Below are 8,702 nucleotides of genomic sequence, written 5' to 3' on the forward strand. Positions count from 1 at the left end.
ATGCTAGTATTTCTATGGGTAGTTTTGAAATAAAAATGTGTACTTGCTCAGCTTCTATGAAAAGGTTTGTTAGATTTTTTCCATTTATATCTTTTCTGTTTCTCCTGAGTTTCTTCCTTTTTCTCCTCCTACACTTGAATTTCCTCCCTTCTTTCACACTGCCCCTGAAAGAGATGAGAACAGAAAAAGTCAAAACCTTTTAAAATAACATTTCCAAAAGGTTTTCTGAAGAAAATGATTGTGCTGGCTAAAAGAATGTGAATTGCATCTGCTGTTACTTAACTCATTTATTTTAATTTGTAGCAAAGCATAGGCCCGGATGAGGCTAAATAGATATGTGAGCTCTTTTTTCGTTCAAGCTTATGTTGTCTAAGTTTTAGTTCCATCAGCTAATAAGCAGACCTGTTTTTACTACGTTATTATTTCTGGTGACAAGATCAAATAAATTACTAAATACAATCGGGTTTATTTAAAACAATGATTAGAAGATAGACATGGTTCTACCTAAACTCTGACATAAACCTGAGAAAACTATGAGTTTTCATCCTGAGACATACAAGACACAAAACCCCCTTTTTGAGGGACAGCACTCAGATCAGAAAGGAGGCTCAGACACAGTTATGCAAAAGGGACAATTCACTGAAATTATACATGTTGAATTAGAAAAAAGCTTAAATTATTTAAATTGTTTGCAAACAGTCCATGTTCTCATGCAGCTTATTTCTAAAAATAATGAAGTGTCTTTTCTTCTATTTTTATACTTTCTATAGACCTTAACTAGAATCAGTTTGCCCTTAGAATTGGGTATAGATCCATTCTTTTACCATATGATTTAATAATCCTTCAAACCCTGTTGGAGATCTTAAGAGGCCTTTATTAATCTTCAGCAGATAGATAAGTATGATGTGAATAACAGTTTATGTTGTTATTTACAACAAAGTAACAACCAAAACTGCCAAACATCTTCCTTCTCCAAGAAAAAAAAATCATCAGTGAGATCAATGGGTAAAATGAGGAAACCTGTAATTTACCATGAATTCAACAGGAGAAAAAAAAAAATTATTAACAAATCCTTGCACATCTTTATACACATCAGTAGAAAAGTTTGCTGGGAAGCATCCTCAGCTTGGGGACACCAGATGAGGCCACAGGGACGGCCCTGGGACCGATAGCCGGGAGCAGACCCAGAGCTGCAGGGACCCAGGGAGCAGCAGGTTTCCCCAGGGAACCGGGAGAGCTTCATGGGCTTGCTCAGCCTAAAAAGCCACTGAAACTCACGGAGTTGGAAAGGCGGGCTGGAGGCAAGGATGCACCCTGCAGGGAGACGGGCGCAGGAGGGAGGCTGGTTTCCAAACCTTGTGCTCGGTTTTAGACCAGAATGCTGAGTTTATCTATTGAAGAAGGTTATCCTGGTTTAGTTTAATATGACAGTATATGGATGAGACAAAGCTCTAAGGATTGGACTGTGCTGGTGTCTTTTCACGTGCTCGCTTTGAAGGAAGAGCGGGATGTGCCTGGCCCAGGGCTGCATCATGGGTAAGTGCTGGTTCACAAAGTGCTGCTCTGTGTGGGGAGAAAAGGGTCAGGCTTCTGCTGGAGTAAGAACAGAACTGCAAAACAGAGACAACTGGATAAAATTTACCTTCTGGTTTTTTATTCATCCTTTACAGTGTTACTTTCTTAATGCATGCAGCATTCAGAAACAGTTCCATAGAGGGAAATTTCAGGTTCTCAGCCATTGAAATAAACCGAGGCCAGGTCTCTGTCTTTGGGAAAGTGTTATTCTTCTTGTAATTATCACAGATGGTAAAGGATTTCGAGGGACCCAGAGATCAGCTCAGTCTATCAAAATTCTACCCTACAAATGAGATAACACACCATGTACCACTTCCCAGAGCCCAACAGCTAGATATGCTTGTAATTGGCAGCATCTTGGCAAATTCTGCTCAATGTCTTAAGCAAAAACGGTGTAGAAGAAAGTTTCACAATAGCAGGTGGCAAGGTCTGCTTTCAGAACTCTGGGGGCATAGGGGAGAGCACTCCATGGCTTTCCATCAGCTCAGCAGTGCAGCAAACGAGCAGCATCACATCCCCCTCACTTCCACCCAGTTCCAAGGAGCATTCGAGCGCTATCAAGGCAGTCAGACATCTATAACTTTCACTGAGCACCTGACTTTAAACACCAAAATTTTCAAAATGTTGAGCAGCCACAGCTCCCACTGAGATCATTGAGGGCTGTAGCAACTTAGCATGTGCGAAAGACTGGGGGATTTTAATCTCGACATTTAAATATGAACTTTGGTGTCTGACTTCAGGTGTTCAACACTTACAATGGGAGCCAAAGCAAACAAGCATGTCTGCTCCTGACTAATACTTTTTGGAAAGCTGAGCACATCAGAAAATAATCCTGGGACTGAAGGCTTCTTTCAGTAAAATTGTTTTCACAAAAAGATTAGCAGAACAAAGATTTTTTTTTTTTTTTAATCTAAGTATTTCTTCATTTATTTACTCATACAAAATAACAGTAATTTCTAATATAGGGCCATGTGAGCAGAGGAAATAATAGAGTGGACTGGAGTTTGCTTCAGCACATCTTCTCATATCCTCACTTCTGCTTTCGATTAGGTTGGAAGCATGGTGCTGGGATGGAGTAATGAACATCTACCCAGTAATTTATGTGACAGGAAATTGAACAACCAGCTCCTTGACCATTATTTCTGTGAATTTCCCAACCTGTAAATGCATCAAACAGTAACAGAAAAACATACATTCTGTGAAGCAAAATGTCTCATTTTTCTGGGTATGTCTACAGGCTTTATGGGAGAAAAATCCTCATAATTAACCTCTTGACAGAAAACCTGTGAGGCCAAATGTTTGCTCATTTGATAATGAATTACCATGGTGGCCTAAACTGTCAGAAAATATTAATGACTTTAGATGCCCCTAAGATGGGATCCTAAAATCTAAAAAAAGGTGTTTTCAGAAAAAAACCCCACACATCTGCCATCCAAACTTCAGACCTTTTAGATAACATTTCAGACTGGGAGTCCAAATTGCTGAACACCTAAACCAGCTCAGTATTTTTACCAAACTGTTGGCTGGTAGAATTGGACATGGAGAAAAGGGAGGTTCTTGGTGAGGAACATTGCTAAAGTACTGTCTTCCAGGTATCCTATAGATATAGGTCTTGATTTTATTTACCCAAAATTAGGATTAATACCACTAGAAGTTTATAGAATTAGTTTTGAGAAACTGAAGAGAATTACTAACTCTGTGAACCTGCCAGACATAAATTTATAATCTGATAAAATATGATTGAACAAGGAAAACTCTGTGGTTCCTTAGTTACCAAAACTTCAGTGAAGTTTAATTCTTAGGTGTGTTTAAATTGTCTGAAATATCCTACATCAAAAGCCTCAGCAGCAGCAAAGAGCAAGGTGTCTGTGTCCATTGAGTAATACAAGTATAAAATTCAATTCTATTTTTTCACTTTGACTGCCAATTTTATGGCAGTTCATTTAAGCCTGAATCTCCAAAGAATCAGTTCAAATTAGCTTTATAATTTTCCCCAAAGAATCTGCTTTAAAATAAATTGAATTGAAACGTAAGACTTAGTAAATGAGTATAAAATTCAAGTGAACTTCTCTGAAGGAAAACCCTCTTTTAATCAGAAGACAAATAAAGCTCAGGTGCAATAATATATGACAGCTCTAAAAATAGTTTGTCCTTGCTGGTGGTTTAACATTGGACAAACCATACTTCGTGTAGTTGTGATGTCTAAGGGTATCATGCCATGTTACTGGGAATATGAGTTGTTATGTAAGATTGTGTTTTAAGGCAGATATAAGAATCTTCTTATTTATTTTCATTTATTTTTTTTCCCCAAGAACTGTCACTTCATCAAATCTTAGTGACGTTGTGGCAGAACATCAGTGCTTTTTGACTTGTTTTTGTACAGTTGAGTGAAATGTACGCAGTTTTCCATCAGTGACAGCGGCATTACTTGTTACAACTTTGGATGTTTTCCAGCAGAGGTGTTCAAGTTTATCCTTTCTAAGCAGCCGATAGGAAGTCAAGGGACTGCACACCTGTGACCAGGTACGTTGACCACTGGCAGTGGGCAGAGGCTCTCAGGGACAGAGCAAGGACATGGGACAGTTGCAGCAGCCTTCTCTCAATTAGGCTCAGGCTTCACCCCAAGGATGAGGGCAAGAGCGCACCTGGCTTTGGGCCGGAAATGCATAGCTAGCAGCCAGTGGAATTGTCAGGGAAGAAGATGAGGACACTCACCTGAGGTGATATTAACAGATTTCAACCAATGACGCAATGTTCAGCAGAGCATTGAGCCCAGATGTCAATAGCCCTTCTGAGTCCTACCCCCATCATTAATTTTCACTATGTCTCCTTGACAATTCATTTAGCTTTCCTTTACAGTTCTGAATAGCAAATGCTCAGAAAGTGCTAAGTTTAATTATCATATCACATATACATAAAAATCACTTTGCATTCTACTTCCATGCAGTTATGTTCAAGGTGGAAAGCTGAATTGAGATCATATTAATTTCAGCCACAGCTTCCAGCTGCCCCAGTGCCAGGTATCCCCAGTAATCTACCTAGAGAAGGATGGCCAGGAGATGGGGTGTTGTCCTGTGGAATCCTGTGGCTCTTGCCCCGTTGTTGTTTTCAGAAAGTTCACTTGAAATCCAGCAGAAATCCAGGTCCCAGCTTACTCAGCACTGATCAATAGCACATTAATAAAGTGTTCCAATGAAAAAAATGGATATCTTCATTTTATGTGATGCCACACATTTACAGAGATACCGAGTAGTCACTCATAGTGTCACCTTCTTTTTTTTTCTGTAAAAGCAAGTGAAATCAGCAAATCAGATTACCTCTAATTTATTTATTTTAAATGCAAGGAACAGATAAAATAAGCAATTGTTTGGAATGGCTGAGGCAGGTCTGTGGCCAAATCCAGCAGCTCCCACCCCTCACTCTGTTCTTAGCTGCTCCATGGACTATGGGAAAGGTCACCTTCAGGCCACTGGTGTTCCAGTGATTCGAACACTTCCTCCCACCATCCACAGCAAAATCATTGATTATGGAAGACAGCATCTACATCCATGGTGCCAGGAAATAAAAATACCCCAACAATTCACAGAACTCAGTTTCATATCAGAACAGACTGTAAAACCCTTCCACTGTAGCCCTTCTACATTTCTTCTGAACTTAAATCTCCTCACGAGCTGCTGAGGCACACAGGCTGGGGCTTCTGTGGGGTGTCAGGGCAGAGCCCCGCAGCCTGGGGTGGCTGGGCAGGCTGGGGGCACCAGGGGCAGCCCCAGCCAGGGCCGTGGGGCACTTCCCTGGGGATGGGAATGGGCCGAGGCTGAGCTGAGACATGGGCCTGCAGCTGAGCCCAACGTGGGGCCCACGGCCAGGCAGAGCTGCAGGGAGCTGGAGACTGGCCCTGCTGTGGCACCACCCGGGGGCTGCCATGGGGTTGTGGGCCGTAGGCAGCGTGGGGAGCCCTGGGGAAGCCAGGCGGGGCAGTCAGGCCTGTCAGTGTCCTCAGGGCTATGAGGCAAATCCTACTGTTCTTGTATTTTATGTTCTCATGCAGACAGATACACCACTGAAGAGTAAAAGCCCCTTTGCTTATCTGACAGCTTTCACTAATACTATGTCTGGCTTCTGCTTGAAAAAATACATTGCTGATATCCATATGGGCAATGTGATGCCCAACAGAGAACAAACGACAGGAGTACAAATACTCCATAGACACAGTCAGTGAAGTCTTCATTCAGGACACCTCATTATTCACTTAATTATTCATTTTGTTTATTTACAGTAGAGATATTACACATAATATGGTGTAAATCCCTAGCATCCTCAAACACCAGATGCTGGTTTTTCTCTCCAGTCCCAAAAGGAAAAACGAAAGCATCACTGTCAGAATTAACAAAAAAGTCCAATTAAATTCCTTGCCAGAATGTTAATTTTGTGAAGATAAAAGCAGCAAATTAATAATAAGCTTCTAGTCACCTCCCTTATCACTTTTGTGCACATTTGGAACAACAATAATCTGTGTTTAAAATGGACACTATCAGGTAGACAAGCAAATGTTAAAACTGATTTAAAAAACCCCAAATATCTAATGCTCCATCATTTTCTGGTCTAAAGTACAGGTCAAAGGGATGAACTGCTAAGGGCATTGCTCCTTTGAATGACATTACACACAAAAGTTGGTATAAAGGCATGGGAGATGAGAAGTCTTCACACAGAATACAGAGGATGACAGCAGGGGCTGGAAGGATCTCAGAGTTCATTCTTTCATGTCCCTGCCCCATGGCAGAATGGACTAAACCTAAGCTTTTCTTGGCAGGTATATGTTTCGCCTGTTCTTAGAGCCCCCTTGTTAATGGGCATTTGACAAGTGCTCCAGGCAACAGATCCCTGCCAGTCACTCCCCAATCATTAAAGAGTTTTTACTGCTTTAAAGTAAATCTCACTTGCTGCAGTTTAATCACATTACTTTCTGTACTATCAATGGACACGAAGAAAAGGTTTGGGTTTTTTTCCCATATCTGCAAGTCTTTTGTTCATTTGAATAATGTTACTATATCCTTGCTCAGTTTTCACTTCTTCCTGGGTTTTTTCCCGATTGCTCTGACACTGTTCCCTGTTTTGGGGAGACAGAGGCAATGTCATGCACACTCGTGTCAAAGGGAGTTTTGCCATTTACTGCAGCGGACCCTGGCCTGAGCCCCAGACACCTTTGAACCCCACTCTTCCCTGCATTTCCTCTGTGCCAGGGAAGCCCTAGTATTTTGTGCTAAGAGGGGCTGAAGACTTCACACTGCCGCTCCATGTGCATAGTAGAGATTAAATTTTTCAAGCCCAAAACAATCAGGTATCTTGCAGCCAGATTTTCATTAAATTTAGAAAAATTATTATTAAATGCACATTTAAAAGGTTTTGACAAGGCATTGCTCTTTTTTTATATCAAGGTCCTACAAAATCCTGCAGGCTTACATGAAACACACTTCCGTTTCATGTGTGGGACCAAATCAACGCTTTCATTATCAATGAGCAACACATCTTTAGTTGCAACCAGATGGCACTTGAGCAATTATGCACATATATTATCTGGCGCAGGGAGGAGAAACATCAAACATAGCTTGCCAACATACCGTTGCCCATGTGATTTTTGTGATAATACCAGAGACTATTTCACAGAGGTAAAACATTTAGGTTTTTCTGTTGATTGATTCAGGAAGAGGCATTAACGCATTTTGCAAAACATGCAAAAAATGCAGTATTTGCATAGCTGGAGAGAAGTAAAATTGGTCAGAAAACAGTAGAGTAAGTACGTTATCTCAGCAGGAAGAAAGATGAACTATGCACCCTGTTCTTAGAGGCAAAGATCCTTTTTGACACGTTTGTGGAGTACTTTGCCTATTGGGTTCCTGTGCAAGGATAGATACTGCTGCAGTAAATATTCCTGAAATAGTGATCAAGTGTCTTTAAAGGAAAGAAAAGACCTTTTGCTGCTGGATTACATACAGTTTGCAGCACGGTGGCTTTAAAAGTCATAAAAATACAATGTTTAAGATAACCCTGGTGCTATATTTCAGGTAAGTGAACATCACATACATTTTGTAATACACAGTAACAGTGCAACTGCAGAGTTAGATTAACTGCTATGCTCTCAAAAGTGGCTATAAAATGGTAACATGGTGTTTCTTGTTTATTGGGCAGCAACGATTTTTGAATAAAATATAAGTTGTAAGTAAAAATATGCTTTGCATAGTTGCAAATCTTCCTACAAAACTTCCAACAGAAGTTGACACATAACTATATTACTGTTTTCATGCACTATCATCAGAATTCTAGACTCTGCCGATAAAACAAAATCGTCACTGACACCTCTGATTCCATTGACTATGCATGGGATATTGAAAAATGTCTGGGGTATTTCTCCACTATGGCACCAAATACAGAGATCTCTATGATTAGCAACAGATGAACTAACTCAGATACTGGAAGCAGCTTAGCTTCAGCTATTTTCACTAACATAAACTAGCTCATGTGTATCTTTATGTCCCAAGTTAAGTCCTAAGTTATTCAGCAATGTTGTACGTAACTTCAGTGACATAGGCCACTAATTTTGGTAGAAACTTTCGAAAACCCCACTTTTACCTTCACTGGTGCCTAAGTAGCCCTGCCAGTGTGGGACTTGCATTGGGTAAAATGGATTACAGAGCAGCAGACACAGTTAATATTGCTATTACAATCACGCCTACAGAATAAAAAGATATCAAACAAGAAAAGTTTGATGTTACTATAACTGCTTTTGTATGAAAACCATAATTTCATTTGTTTGTGTATCTCCCTCAGTACTTTAAGTCCATTTCTAGTGTCATTTTCCAGGGTTTTCTTCGTTCTCCTGAGGCACTCTGGTCAATCTGACATGACACTGACAGGCTTGGTCTAAGTTGTTTCTGGACCCTTTTCAGTTCTATTCTTCAAAAGAGTGTCCTTAGTAAGTTCCCGTCAGCATTTCTGCTATACAATCAGCAGGACTGATTAAAGACAGGAACATATTTAAACCTTTTCTGTGTATAACAACTTTATCAACAGAAGCCTAAATTTTGTTTAAACTAATGTGAGCTAAATTAATGCTGTTGAAAAGTAAATAG

The sequence above is a fragment of the Patagioenas fasciata genome, chromosome 5, assembly GCF_037038585.1.
Source record: "Patagioenas fasciata isolate bPatFas1 chromosome 5, bPatFas1.hap1, whole genome shotgun sequence".
NCBI classification, from domain to species: domain Eukaryota; kingdom Metazoa; phylum Chordata; class Aves; order Columbiformes; family Columbidae; genus Patagioenas; species Patagioenas fasciata.